This window comes from Hyla sarda, chromosome 11 (genome assembly GCF_029499605.1).
Source record: "Hyla sarda isolate aHylSar1 chromosome 11, aHylSar1.hap1, whole genome shotgun sequence".
Taxonomy (NCBI): domain Eukaryota; kingdom Metazoa; phylum Chordata; class Amphibia; order Anura; family Hylidae; genus Hyla; species Hyla sarda.
The window spans coordinates 26,734,618-26,748,689 of NC_079199.1; the positions used below are offsets into that span (position 1 = coordinate 26,734,618).

At 41.2% G+C, this 14,072-nt stretch overlaps 1 long non-coding RNA gene across 1 annotated transcript in view; it reads left to right on the forward strand.

Annotated features, from left to right (window-relative positions):
- The window catches only part of LOC130295839 (uncharacterized), a 40,533-nt gene extending 39,999 nt beyond the window's left edge, over nucleotides 1-534 (forward strand). Inside the window, exon 3 of the long non-coding RNA XR_008849021.1 lies at nucleotides 311-534. This is a non-coding gene — a long non-coding RNA (uncharacterized LOC130295839). The remainder of the gene's footprint in view (nucleotides 1-310) is intronic.
- The last annotated feature ends 13,538 nt before the right edge of the window (nucleotides 535-14,072 follow it).

Here is a 14,072-nt window from a genome sequence, read left to right on the forward strand (position 1 = left end):
ATTTATAGGGACAGAAGGTTGATCCAGGGATTTATTCTGATGCCATATTTGGAGTCGGGTAGGAATTTTTACCTCTAGTATGAGTTTTTTTTTGCCTTCCTCTGGATCAACTCAGTAGGGACTCATTAGGGATATAGGTTGAACTTGATGGATCTTTTTTCAAACTTATGAACTATGTTACTATGTATCACAAAATGTGAAAAAATTGAAAGGGTCTGAAGACTTTTGGGATGCATTGTATTTACTCCGACACATTGATATTAGCAGCATGGGGCCTGCGTTAAGGAAGTATTTTTTTTATGATTCACAGGGAAAATGAATCTTCAGCTCACATGGATGATGCGTTGGACATTGCAGCTAGAGCTCCATGTGTCTCATCACATATTCCATTCGATCGTCATTTGGCTCGCTTAGTCATGTCTGTGTGGGTGGACGTCTACTGCCAAGTTGGAAATGTTGGGTAGAAAAATCCGAACAAGTGAAGCGCACAGTCACAAATCAAACAGGGAACCTACAGTCTGTTATGATAAAAGAATAAACCATCCATTGACTGATTAAGAATGTTTTACATATTTTGTCAAGTTAATTATATTCTGCAAATCAGCTTGTGGTTGCCTATTCATCTCCAAACAGTGTTACATGCTATGTGTATTGTGGCATTAGGACTTTCATCAGCACATATAGTATCTATAGATAGTTATATATAAGGAATTTATGCAGTAGGATGTGTCAACCTCAGTTCACACCACATTTTTTATAATTCTACAAAAAGCTATTATTTTTTATTTTAACCCCTTTTAGTGTTAAAACAGGAAAGAACTGGACTTAAAAATGGTTCAGTTTTTTTTTTTTTATTCTGTTAAGGAACAGGATTCTATTTTGTACAATTGAAGTCAGTGGCAACACAATACAATAGGATAGTCATTCTGTTGTACTGTCTTAAAGGTACATTGGAGCACAATCTGTACCAGCTGCTTCACCTAGGTTAGTTAGGTGGCTGAGGTATTATAACATTTTCTGGACAGTAAAGTGTGTCCAGGTACTGAAGGCCTAGGTTTCTAAGTTTAAAGGGGTACTCCACTGGAAAACTTTTTTTTTTTTTTAAATAAACTGTTGCCAGAAAGTTAAACAGATTTGTAAATCACTTCTATTAAAAAAATCTTAATCCTTCCTCTACTTATCAGCTGCTGTTATAATCCATAGGACGTTATTTTCTTTTTGAATTTCCTTTCTGCCTGACCACAGTGCTCTCTGCTGACACCTCTGCACATTTTAGGAACTTTCCAGAGCATGAGAGGTTTTCTATGGGGATTTGCTCCTACTCTGGACAGTTCCGAAAATGGACAGAGGTGTCAGCAGAGAGCACTGTGGTAAGGCAGAAAGCAAATTCAAAAAGAAAAGAACTTCCTGTGGATCATAACAGCAGCTGATAAATACTGGATGGATTAAGATTTTTTTTAATAGAAGTAATTTACAAATCTGTTTAACTTTCTGGCACCAGTTGATTTAAACAAAAATGTTTTCCAGTGGAGTACCCATTTAAAGCTTCCTGTCATATCATGCATGCATATATTGAGTTCTCCAGCAAGCAGAGGGTTAACACCAGAATCTAGTCCCACGTTGGACTTCTAGTCAATTAGTCAATGAGTGCAAGAGCTTCGCCCAACTCCACCCCATAGCCTAGGAAAAGTGATGGATTTTGTTTGATGGATAAAATAATCTGCCGTACAGTTCACATAAGAATGCTTTAACTACATGACCATCAGGCTACCAAATAAAAATCCCTCTTTGTGCCAAATTTTTAAGGTCAGAAATAATAAAATTTGGTCATACACCATCTTTTACTAGATAATTGCTGCCCTAACATATATTACAACAGGTAATACTTCATGATAAAAGACTGGTAAGGGTATGGGCCTTTCTTTACCAGCTAATGCTATTGGAAAAGGGTAGAAAAGACATTCATGAATGAACATTTTCTGAAAAACCCTTCAACAGAGGAGGTAGTCCCTGCCAAGGATTACTACTTACAATTCCTACCTTGGTAGTTTTGTACATGAGTATGTTCCAGGAGGTCCCTCCACTATCTGCATGAAGGCTTGAAGGAAAACTATCACCAAATTCATCCACACTAAACCCAATACACTGGGTTATAGTGTGGGTGAACAGAAGTCCATACATGGGTCACTTACTTTTTTATGCTTTCTTGTCGTCCGCTAAAGTTCCGCTGTTTGCCCTTCACTTGCGCTCTGAAGGTGGGTCCCCCGCCGGCAGCCTTGCTTTGTGTCCTGGAGGAAGGGGCCTTAGCCCACCCATCTTGTTCGCATTGGCAGTGCGCTCTTTGCAGTAGGGACCCGCCTTGAGAGCGCAAGTGAACTTTGGCGGGCGACAACTTGGTGACAAGAAAGTATAAAAAAGTAAGTGACCCATATATGGACTCCTGTTCACCCACTCTATAACCCAGTGTATTGGGTTTAGTGTGGGGGAACTTGGTGACAGTTTTCCTTTAATACCATTTAAGGGGGAAAAAGAAAAAGGAGTTATCTATAATTTCTCCCAGGACTGGTGCATAGCAAATGTGGTGCCAATATTCAAAAAGGGGTCAAAAACGTGACCCCAGGAATTATAGGTCTGTTAGTTTAACCTACATTGTATGTAGATTTTGGAATATCTTGATAAAAATAAATGCATAACTCCATATCAGCATGGCTTTATGAGGGATCGGTCCTGTCAAACCAACCTGATCAGCTTTTATGAGGAGGTGAGCTCCAGACTGGACCAGGGGCAATCGCTGGATGTCGTATATCTAGATTTTTCCAAAGCATTTGATACGGTGCCACACAAAAGATTGGTGCATAAAAGGAGAAGGATTGGGCTGGGGGAAAATGTGTGCAAGTGGGTAAGTAACTGGTTCAACGATAGGAAACAGAAGGCGGTTATTAATGGTACATACTCTGAATGGGTGACTTTTACTAGTGGGGTACCACAGGGGTCAGTTTTGGGTCCTATTCAATATATTTATTAATGACCTTGTAGAGGGGCTGTATAGTAAAGCAGTAATCTTTGCCGATGATACTAAACTCTGCAAAGTGGTTAACATAATAGAGGACAGTGCGCTGTAGATATTGTAGATAATTGTAGATAACACAATATAGGGCAGTGCACTGTGTATAGTAGATAACACAATAGAGGACAATGCACTGTTACAAATGGGTCTGAATAGGTTGGACATTTGGGTAGGAAGTGGCAGATGAGGTTTTACATTGAGAAATGTAAGGTTATGCACATCTGGAGGAAAAATCCAGGCTGGGATTATGTATTAAATGGGAGAACACTTGGGATGACTGACATGGAAAAGGACTTAGGAGTCTTAGTTAATAGTAAATTTAGCTGTAGTGACCAGTGTCGGGTAGCTGCTGCCAAGGCAAATAAAATCATGGGTTGCATCAATAGGGGCATAGATGCCCACCACAAAGAAATAATTCTACCACTGTACAAATCACTAGTCAGACCACACATAGAATACTGTGTACAGTACTGGGCACCAGTGTACAAGAAAGATATAGTGGAGCTGGAGAGGGTTCAAAGATGGGCAACCAGAGTAATGTGGGGAATGGGAGGACTACAGTACCCAGAAAGATTACCAGAATTAGGGTTACCGTATTTATCGGCGTATAACGCACATTTTTTAGACTAAAATTTTTAGCTTAACCCCTTAAGGACTCAGCCCATTTTGGCCTTAAGGACTCAGACAATTTAATTTTTACGTTTTCATTTTTTCCTCCTCGCCTTCTAAAAATCATAACTCTTTTATATTTTCATCCACAGACTAGTATGAGGGCTTATTTTTTGCGTGACCAGTTGTCCTTTGTAATGACATCACTCATTATATCATGAAATGTATGGCGCAACCAAAAAACACTATTTTTGTGGGGAAATTAAAACGAAAAACGCAATTTTGCTAATTTTGGAAGGTTTTGTTTTCACGCCGTACAATTTCTGGTAAAAATGACATGTGTTCTTTATTCTGAGGGTCAATACGATTAAAATGATACCCATTATTACATACTTTTATATTATTGTTGCGCTTAAAAAAAATCACAAACTTTTTAACCAAATTAGTACGTTTATAATCCCTTTATTTTGATGACCTATAACTTTTTTATTTTTCAGTATAAGCGGCGGTATGGGGGCTCATTTTATGCGCCATGATCTGTACTTTTTTTTGATACCACATTTGTATATAAAAAACTTTTAATACATTTTTTATAATTTTTTTTTTAATAAAATGTATTAAAAAAGTAGGAATTTTGGACTTTTTAAAATTTTTTTCGTTCACGCCGTTCACCGTACGGGATCATTAACATTTTATTTTAATAGTTCGGACATTTACGCACGCGGCGATACCAAATATGTCTATAAAAAATGTTTTTTACGCTTTTTGGGGGTAAAATAGGAAAAAACGGACGTTTTACTTTTTTATTGGGGGAGGGGATTTTTCACTTTTTTTTTACTTTTACTTTTACATTTTTTTACATTTTTTTTTACACTTGAATAGTCCCCATAGGGGACTATTCATAGCAATACCATGATTGCTAATACTGATCTGTTCTATGTATAGGACATAGAACAGATCAGTATTATCGGTCATCTCCTGCTCTGGTCTGCTCGATCACAGACCAGAGCAGGAGACGCCGGGAGCCGCACGGAGGAAGGAGAGGGGACCTCCGTGCGGCGTTATGAATGATCGGATCCCCGCAGCAGCGCTGCGGGCGATCCGATCGTTCATTTTAATCGCGAACTCCCGCAGATGCCGGGATCTGTATTGATCCCGGCACCTGAGGGGTTAATGGCGGACGCCCGCGAGATCGCGGGCGTCGGCCATTGCCGACGGGTCCCTGGCTGCGATTAGCAGCCGGGATCAGCCGCGCATGACACGGGCATCGCTCCGATGCCCGCGTTTATGCTTAGGACGTAAATGTACGTCCTGGTGCGTTAAGTACCACCTCACCAGGACGTACATTTACGTCCTGCGTCCTTAAGGGGTTAAAGTCTATCTGCGTGTTATACGCCGATAGACTGTTTCTGGCCCAGCAGAAGCCACTTTAGTTCAATGATTTAAAGTGGCCCCTTTAAATCCTTGAACTGTGGGGCCAGAGTCCTGCCGCCACCCGGTTTCGTCCCCTATTCTCCGTTTTATAGTTACATGTTACTGTCCCTGTCGCTGCCCGATTCCCTCACCGTCCTCTGGTTGCATGTCCCGCCGATGCCCGATTCCCTCACCGTCCTGGGGTTGCATGTCCCGCCGATGCCTGATTCCCTCACCATCCTCGGGTTGCATGTCCCGCCGATGCCCGATTCCATTCTGGTGACCGCGCTCTTTATGGTTCTGCAGCATCCTTATCTGTCACTGTGCGCCGTGCACTGACTGACGAGTGATGTCGCGTTGAGGACGTCACTTGTAGTGTTGAGCGGCATAGGCCATATTCGAATTTGCGAATATTCGCGAATATATGGACGAATATTCGTCATATATTCGCTAAATTCGCATATTCATAATTAGTGTTGAGCGGCATAGGCCATATTCGAATTTGCGATATTTCGTGAATATATGGATTCGCATACGCGCAATAGACGAGTAGATTTTCGCATACGCGAACATTTGCATACACGGAAAATAACACTACAGAAAATGCGCATATAAAAAAATGCGCTTATAAGAAAATGAGCATATGTGAAAATGCGCATATAGCTATAAAAATTTTATAACAGAAAATTCGCATAAAAGAAAATTCATGTATATGGAAAATGCGCATATACGAAAACATCCACACAAAATTGGCATATACGAAAATTTTTTAAATGCAAATTTTCGCATATGCTATCTTTCTTAGATGCGAATTTTCTGGGTATAAAATCATTCGTATATACGCATTTTCCACATATACAAATTTTCTTATATGCGAATATCGTATATGCGCATTTTCACATATGCTAATGCATAGGAGAAAATTCGCGTGTATGAAAAAACAGCGCATGAAAAGATCGCACGCGTGAAAAAAATGTACATAGAAAATTCGCATATGAGAAAATGTTCCACAAAAAACAAACATAAGCGCACATACGAAAAATTTCGCTTCAGAATGCGAATATAAGAAAAAAAAGAAAATTTAGCAAATGCCAATTTTCGCATACGAGAATTTTTATATGCGAATATTCTGGCATAAGTTTTTGTATATGCGCATTTCCTCGCACTAATTTTCTTTTATGCGAATTTTCTAATATAAAATATTTCGTATATGCGCATTTTCACATAATTCATAGGAGAAAACTCGCGTGTAAGAAAATAAGTGCATGGAAAAATTCGCATAAACGAAAATGTACATAGGAGAAAATTCGCATATAAGAAAATTAGCATATGTGAAAATGAGCATATGATAAAATTTGCATAAGTGACAAAAAAACCCGAATATTCGTAATTGCGAAAATATAGTGGTATATTCGCGAATGTGCGATATTCGCTAATAAAATTCAAATTGCGAATATTAGCGAGCAACACTATGTGTCACTAACTTTACTTTGTGAAGTACTTTTGTTGTCTACAGGTTATGCAAAGTTTTAAGAAGGAAAAGAAGTTTATTTGTAACCCTTTGCTTAAGTGTATGTGCCTGGTTTTTAGCCGCGATTCTTTACTAAGAACTCTAAAGTGTACCAGAACTGTGGAGAGGTACTAAAAAAAAAAGAAAAAAAAAAAGATGTGTATACTGTCCGAGTAATATATGTAAAATCTGAGTAAAATATTCCAACACCCTGGATCTTGCGGCTCAGTCGTAGCAATGACAACACAGAAGTAACATTTAGAAACATTCTGTTTCTTGGTGTAAATGAAGAAGGCAAACACTGATGAAGAAGAAACCACATCATGAGATCTATTATTCAATCATGTTTGGACAGGCCGTGATGTTATGGTTACCACCATAATATAATCCATTCAATCTATTCAAGTCTTCATAGCATTAGCAAATGGAGCGTGTAGAAAGAGGTGTAAAACTAAAACAAATAAATACCGATTTCCATCAGCGGCTACAGTTCCAACTGTTGTGTTTGTTCTCGCACAAATTATTGATAGTCAATTATCCATAACACGCTTATATCTGTATACTTTGGACTGCTGCATTTTTTTTCAGGTGTCATATCAGATCTTCTTCCAAGTCTCATATCATATTTAAACTATTCGTTACATGATACTCTTTCTTTTGTTGACACCTGAAAGCAAGAGCGCAGTCAAACAAGTGAAATTCAGTATATGTTCAGCTAAAAGCCAAAAACTGCTTAGGTGTCAATGCTTACAATAAAGGGGCTACTGTTTTATATTATTATGTCTCTTTAGACAGCTTTCAAATTAATCTTTCATAACCACTGTTACTTTATATCTCCTTAATAATTATTTGCCCTTTATAGTTTTTCATTTTTAAAATTACTATATTATAGGGTAGGATGATGGCTCCCTTTTGTCTTGCAGTGTCTTGAATCCGACTAAGAGCATCGTGTGTATGCATAGCGATTAATGGCTCCGGACACCCTTGACAAGGAACAATGATTTGTACATATTTTACTGGTTATCTTGAGTTTAGAAATTAAAGGGGTATTCCGGCTCTGTGTTTCCGTGACTGGATACGTGACATCACGCCACGCTCCTTTGTGATGTCACCCCGCCCCCTCCATTCATGTCTTACATAGTTCATAAGGTTGAAAAAAAAACATCAAGTTCAACCTATAACCCTAATGAGTCCCTACTGAGTTGATCCAGAGGAAGGTAAAAAACCCTCATACTAGAGGTGCAACCTAATGCAGAAAAAGACGAGAGCTTTCTCTAAGGGCAGTATGTCTGTAAAGGTGTGAGGCAAATGACAGAGGTTGCACCAATCAGATGTGTGCTCACCTTGTAGGGTTGTGTGCCAGACACAACCACCATGAAGCGCTGTATGGAATAGGATGCGGAGCTGCCTCCTGGGGATCAGACTCGGGTTCCCCCAGCTGGTCTTGGAACATCAGGTAGAAGGCAAGAAAAAAAACGGGTTTCAGGTGCGTGCCGCAGGAACTAACAGGCATCCAGTTATGGATATAGGTTCTTTATTAGCCAATTCAGACGCGTTTTGAGGCTGTTGCCTTCTAACTTCTAGAAGCCATTGTTCATTGAGAAAGAGGCAGCAGCCTCGAAACACATCTGAATTGGCTAATAAAGAACCTATATCCATAACGGATGCCTGTTTGTTCCTGCGGCACGCACCTGAAAAACTTTTTTTCCTGCCTTCTACCTCATACTAGAGGTAAAAATTTCTTCCCGACTCCAAATATGGGAGTCAGAATAAATCCCGGGATCAACGTTCTGTCCCTATAAATCTAGTATACATAACCAGCGATGTTATTATTCTCCAAAAATGTATCCAGGCCCCTTTTGAACTCTTTTACAGAGTTCACCATGACCCCTCCTCTGGCAGGGAATTCCACAGTCTCACTGCTCTTACAGTAAAGAACCCCCGTCTGTGCTTGTGTAGAAACCTTCTTTCCTCAAGACGTAGAGGATGCCCCCTTGTTATAGATACAGTCCTGGGTATAAATAGATCAAGGGAGAGATCTCTGTACAGTCCCCTGATATATTTATGCATAGTTATTAGGTCTCCCCTAAGCCTTCTTTTTTCTAAACTAAATAACCCTAATTCTGATAATCTTTATTGGGTACTGTAGTCCTTCTGTTCCCAATATTACCCTGGTTGCCCGTCTTTAAACCCTCTCCAGCTCCACTATATCTTTCTTGTACACTGGTGCCCAGTACTGTACATAGGATTCCATGAGTGGTCTGACTAGTGATATGTACAGCCGTAGAATTATTTCCTTGTCATGGGCATCTATCTATTGATGCACCCCATGATTTTATTTGCCTTGGCAGCAGCTGCCCGACACTGGTCACTACAGCAAAATTTTCTATTAACTAAGACCCCTAAGTCTTTTTCACGTCAGTCATTCCAAGTGTTCTCCCATTTAATACATAATCCCAGCCCGGATTTTTCCTCCCCATGTGCATTACCTTACATTTATCAGTGTTGAACCTCATCTGCCACTTCCCAGCCTAAACCTCCAACCTATCCAGATCCATTTGCAATAGTGCACTGTCCTCTATTGTGTTTACCGCTTTACAGAGTTTAGTGTCATCTGCAAAGATTGCTACTTTACTATTCAACCCCTTATTCAAGGTCATTAATGAATATATTAAATAGAACAGGACCCAAGACTGACCCCTGTGGTACCCCACTAGTAACAGTCACCCAATCAGAATAAGTACCATTAATAACCACCCTCTGTTTCCTATCACTGAGCCAGTTACTTACCCACTTACAAACATTCTCCCCCCAGCCCAATCCTTCTCATTTTATGCACCAATAGTTTATGTGGCACTGTATCAGAGCTGGAGATGTCAGCAGAGAGCACTGTGGACAAGACAAAAAAGAAATTCAAAAAGAAAAGAATTTCCTCTGTGGCATACAGCTGCTAATAAGTACTGGAAAGACAATTATTTTTTAACAGAAGTAATTTACAAATCTGTTTAACTTTCTGTCACCAGTTTATTAAAAAAAAAAGTTTTCCACCGGAGTACCCCTCTAATACATGCCGCATTCTAGGCATACAAAGGAATAAATAATTCCCATTAACTCCCAGCTTCTTTCTGTCAGATAAACTTACACATGACATTTATAATTTCATTTTTTTTTTCTTCTTCTATGTGCCGGCTGTGAATCATATCCAGTAATTATTATGCACTTTACTTTTACTGTCAAAGAAATCTAGAAAACTAGTGATATTTAATAAGCGTCACTGTATTTTCTAAGGTGAACAAAACAAACAGGTAGCAGAAAAAAGAAAAAAAGAAACATACAACATTAAAACATTTCGAGCCACATCAGCTTGTCTTCTAACACTCACTGTCATAAACACACAGATTACCTTTATTATAAGAATCACAGGCAATTAGACATTGCTATATATATCAGCCAGCTGCACACATAAATAACAGTCTTATACATGTGACTAAAGCGGGATAAAGCTATCACAGCCGGGCTTCGCATTGAGTGATACTGATCACTGTCATCTAAGTAGACTAAATAATCACACAATATTATTCGCCTAAGATAAAAAAAATACTCGTGACATGGGTGGGGTCTTCTCTGGATTCTCTGGAGTAAGTTGCTGGCCTCGGAAATATTCTGTAGTTAAATACAGTATAAAGTGCGTCTGCTCGAGTATAAGTCGAGTTTTTCAGCACGATTTTTCGTGCTGAAAACGCCCCCTCATCTTATACTTGAGAGGACTCTCCGCCTGTCAATCCCTTCAATTCACTGGGAGTTGTAGTTTTGAAACATCTTGAGGTCCGCAGGTTAAAGACCACTGCTGGGCCTTTGTCATTATCCAGACCCCCCTCCCTTTAGTTTTCTACTCACCTCCCCTCGGTGGGAAGGAAGGGTGAGCTGGTCCGGGCCATCCATATTCGACCACCTATGCTGCAGGGACCGACCGGTGGGGAGGGTTAGTCGTTCCGGGCTGTCCATCTTCACCGGGAGGCCCTCTTCTTTGCTCCCGGACGGCCCTGGACTAGTGATGTTGCCTTGACGACGACGCTCAGGGACGTCCCTGCGCATGAACGTCCCTGTGCGTCATCATCAAGGCAACATCACTAGTCCGGGGCTGGCCCGGAGCGCAGAAGAGGGCGTCCCGGTGAAGATGGACAGCCCAGAACGACTAACCCTCCCCACCGGACGGTCCCTGCAGCATAGATGGCCCGGACCAGCTCACCCTTCCTTCCCACTGAAGGGAGGTGAGTAGAAAACTAAAGGGGGGTCTGGATGATGACGAAGGCTGCAGTGGTCTTCAACCTGCGGACCTCCAGAAGTTTCAAAATTACAACTCCCAGCATGAAGGGATTGACATGCGGTGATGATGAAGGGGGGGGGGGGGGGATGATGACAGGGTGATGATGATGATGGGGGTGTTAATGACGGGGGGTCTGGATGATGACAGGGAGATGATGTATTTGCCACCCTAGGCTTATATTCGAGTCAATAACTTTTCCTGGGTTTTTGGGGTGAAATTCGGGGCCTCGGCTTATACTCGAGTATATACGGTATGTTGTTTTCATACACAGAAAAGGAAACAGTTTAAAAATGTGTCGTATTGTTTTGGACCGGACCTAAAACCGTAGTATACTACGGTTTTAGGTCCGGTCAGGAAACGGCATACGGATTAAAACTGAGCCGACCGGAGCCGGCTCATTAAAGTAAATGGAGTCACAGGCTGAGCCGGCTGGGGTACGGGAGTGCCCGGTTTTCCCCTCCCCCAGGCGGATCCGGCACCCGTATGTAAAAAACGAGATGTGAATGCAGCCTTACAGTTTTGTCTGATCATGTGGGTGAACAGACGGTAGTAATGGAAATTTAAGGATAATTTATGTAGATGTAAGGTAGCAAGATGTAGGAACTGTTATTATGACATAAAAGGCATCATATATGTATTGTAAGTGTGGTATGTACTGTATGTGAATATGGAGAATGTGTGGCAGTCAAGAGGGAATGTAGACTATCTCAGCAGCAGGGCAAACAGCCTGTGGTATGGCTGGGATCCGGTTACAATTACTTCAGCTCAAGTACACAGCCTTCGGCTTTTCAGGCATGCTGGGAATTGTAGTTTTTTAACAGCTGGAGGCACTCTTGTTGCTAAAAACTGGTTTATGGAGTTGAAAAAGAGGACGTGAAGAGAACTGCTGTACACTTCACCCGGCTGTAGTTCACAATAGCAGCGGGTCTCACCTGTGTAGAGGAAAAGTGGTGCAGTTCGGGTGACACCCTGGTACCGCATCGCATCGGGTGACACCCTGACTGGCCGTCTGGCACTAAATAGCTGCACTCCAACTATCCCGCAACAACCCATCCACCCTCCTCAGAAATTAAAGAATATTAAAAACATACTATGCCGCACCATGAATATCCGTACTCTGGAGGCTTTTTTGTTTAATTTTGAGCCTGCATTTTGTGGCGTTGGTGGGCGGAGTCTTTTGTCTCTGCACTGAGGCGGGAGTTTACATCAGGAAGGAAGACAGCGCAGCACCTACAGGCACATAAACAATAGTGAAGCCACCCACAAAAAAACGGCTCGGTACGTTACCCACCTCAAAATGTGCAGGAAGCTGTATTACTATGGATACTTATTTTTTTTAAGGAAACATTTTAGTGCCACATATGGGTTATTTACGTAGTCTGAAAAAATTCTTACACAATTATTTTGTGCCTTATTCTATTTTAACACAACATTAATTTCAACATTTAGTGGGTACGCCAGCATGTACGTGTCTTAAAATTAACAAGGTGTGCAGTGTGTATGTTCAACCTTAAAATGAATAGAGTTATTGGTTATATCATTATTTTTTTCTATAATTAACAATAATGTAGTCGCTTTGTTTCATGATGCAGAACAAGAACAGTTGATAAAGTCGGTGTTAATGACCTTTTCTGCGGACGTATGCACTTTCTGTAAGCCAGGTTGGACTTGGAACACATATGCGACTTTTAAATGGAGATGCGACTTTTTTTCTTCAAAAATAGTGACTATCGCATTTCATAAATACATGACCACTACAAAGTAAAAAGAAAAAAAATTACTACGTGAGCAGATGTCAGAAATGTGCTTTGGAATAAGCAAAAATCTAAAAGTCGCAGCATGTATAGAAAAGTCGCACGTGCGCAAGTACGTGCAACTTTTTTAAGCAAAAAAAAAAAAAAATCTAATGTGGAGCTTGATAAATCTCCTTCAATGGGATTAATCAAAACCTGTCCAGAGGAAAAGTTGCTGAGTTACCCATAGCAACCAATCAGATCGCTTCTTTAATTTCTGAAAAGGCCTCTGAAAAATGAAAGAAGTGATCTGATTGGTTGCTATGGGCAACTGGGCAACTTTTACTCTGGACAGGTTTTGATAAATCTTCCCCAATATGCCTTCTATTTAATTGCATTTATTATTTTACCAGGGTTATGACAATTGCAGCCAAAAAAACAAACAAACAAGATTACACGGATTCTGTAAACAAATCTATAGAACTACTGGAGAGTGTCTACAAGTGTCTACAATATGCTGTAAATATTTTCGGAAGGATGTTATTAGCATCTTAAGTCTATACACATAACATGAAACAGCAATAGAAATCTGTGACATGTTAGTCATCCCGAATGTCATTCCTATCATTTGACACTTTGCTATATTGCTATTTGAGAACTGGTGACACATCTCTGGGCATTAAACACATATACAGTGACCCCCCCCCGACATACGATGGCCCCGACATATGATCGCATCGACATACGATGCTTTTTTATGCTTAAGTGCTATCCAGCAGCGCAAAATGCTTACGCTTCTGCCGGATAGCAGCTTAATGTTCCCCGTGTGGTGCGGTAAGTATTACTTACCCCTCCACGATGCTCCGGGGTGCCCTTCGGGTCCAGCCCTGGTCCTCCGGTGTCTTCTCGGCCCTCTCCGGTGACGTCAATACGAAGCTGCGCACGCCGTCCCGTCATCCAATAGGAACGGCATACGCAGCGACGTAATGACGTCGCTACGTAGGCCCAGTAAGGCCTTGCAGAAGACAGCGGAGGACCAGAGAAGACCAGGAGAGGCCAGCAGAGGACCGGAGAAGACAACGGAGGACCGGAGAAGACCAGGAGAGCTCAGCAGACGACCGGAGAAGACCAGGAGAGCCCAGCGGAGGCCCGGGGACACCATCGGGAGCGGCGGGGACACCATCGGGAGTGGCAGGACGTGGTCTGGAGCGGCGGGGACAGGTGAGTATGACTTTACTTTTTTACATTGCACGAATCCCTCAACATACGATGGATTCGACAAACAATGGCTCGTTTGGAACGAATTACCATCGTATGTTGAGGGACCACTGTATTAGGGAAATGTAGCAAAACCTGTGCAGAGGAAAATTGGTGCAGTTGCCAATAGCAACCAATCAGATTGCTTCTTTCATT